Raw genomic sequence first — 1,886 nt, 5'->3', positions numbered from 1 at the left:
GATGAAACAAGGCAGCAATTTAGAGTGGGAAAGACAATAGCAGATGATGGGCGTGAGTGGCAGGAAGCAGAGGCAGCAGTGCCTTCTCCCAGTAGCTTGTAAATAATGGGGAGGACCATAAGGAGAGCAGCCACTTTGTTTTTCGGTGAGCTGCCGGTAAACAGCCTCTAAAGAGAAGGGAAAGAAGGTGTGAAAAAGCTCCGGCAGGGAAAAACCCAGAGCCCAGGGAGAGAGCTCCGTGCTTGTCACACTGCACTGCTTTGGCCCGAGAGATTTGTCAAGTGCTGCCAATAAAGAGGTGGCACCTCTGTATAGCCTCTTCAGGGCGAAATAAGCTAAGCAAACTTGTTCTGGAGGTTAGCTTTACTTTTCTTTCTATTAAAGGAATCTCATATTCCTACCACCCGGAGTCAGGCTTTTACTAATTGGATAAAACCGTTTCAACAAGAAGTTGTTGAAACTTATATTTTTGTACATTGTGCATTGACTATTTTGTTGGGTTTTGATTTTTATATTGTTTACACTTGCTTGCCCAGCCAATGCTGGCCCCACAACTTCATTGTAAATAGCTGGCACAGCATTTTTGGCATGAGGGCACTACAGATCACATACAGCCTGACCTGAGAGTATCTCTAACCACACTGTGTTAAAGTTGACTTCTTAAGAACAGGGATGAGTTTATGTGAAAATTCCTGCTGCACTCACCCATTGCATTTCAGCACTGATAAGGCTTTTAGTTTTTATTTTACGTTTTTACAAGTTTTCTTATTAAACAGCATGAAATGTGAGTGATGGGATAATAGGATGATCACACATTGCAAAATAAATAATTTTTGGACTTTTTCCACTCTGTGGCTCTGCTCAAAAGTCCCCACAGATATTTAAAACAATTTCTGATAGTTTCAGCAGCTACAATTTAAATGTGTGTCTGGGGTGTGTGTTGGTCAAAATAAATTTTAGTAACAGGTCTGATAGGTGAAAAGTGGCAGAAATGTTTTATTACCCCATTGTAACTTTGTACCTTGTTTTGAGGTGACCTTTCAAGGTGCACCTGGGGACATATCGTGCATAGCACAGCCTTGATGTCGTGAGGAGGAGGAGGAAAGAGTGTACTTGCCAGTAAGAGATTAGTGGATAAGTTCTCCTGGCTTGGGGAAAACTTTCCCATTTGCAGTGTGAAATGCAGCTCACAGGAGGTTACTAGAGTTTGTTTGCTGGTGACGTGTTCTGTGACTCACTCTCCATCACGAGCCTGTGTCTGTCTGGGGAGAGAGAGAAAGCAAGGTACAAACCCCAGCCTTTGTCCCATTTTTGGCCCTCTGGAGCAGCCTTTGTCCTGGTTTTTGTCCCTGTGGAGCACATCTGGGATTTAAAGGAGTGCTCCCAAGCCAGGCCTATTCTCAGCTCCCCCAAACTGATGAGCTGAGCTCCCACTCCCCAGGGTAACATTTGTGAGGGAGAACACCCCCTTTGCCACAAAACACCACTTCTTGGGGGACGACTCAAATTGGAGAACACGCCATGTTTACTTCCCTGTAAAAATACCTTCCCTGGTTTATGTTTGGAAGAACCTCAGTGGGTAGGACACACATTTGTGCTGAGCCTGGGTGCTGGGGGAAGCACTTGTTGAGCAATCCGTGTGTTCCCACTGAAGGACGGGGACAGATAACACCCCTGGGCCCTCCCAGCCTTGACTTCCGTGTCCTCCCGGTGCCTTTAAATAAGTTTTCCTTGTGCCTGGGGTGTGGGGAGTTCCCTGTGTGCCCTCAGGGCGAGGACAGTCCTTGCCCGTGGGGGTGGCAGAGCCCACCTGGACTGGGTGCTCACAGCTGGAATCGACACCCTGGAACCGGGACTGACATGACATTCCCTCAGATGGATTTTGG

Source organism: Oenanthe melanoleuca, chromosome 8 (assembly GCF_029582105.1).
Source record: "Oenanthe melanoleuca isolate GR-GAL-2019-014 chromosome 8, OMel1.0, whole genome shotgun sequence".
In the NCBI taxonomy this organism is placed as follows: domain Eukaryota; kingdom Metazoa; phylum Chordata; class Aves; order Passeriformes; family Muscicapidae; genus Oenanthe; species Oenanthe melanoleuca.
Note: the sequence above shows the minus strand (reverse complement) of the source record.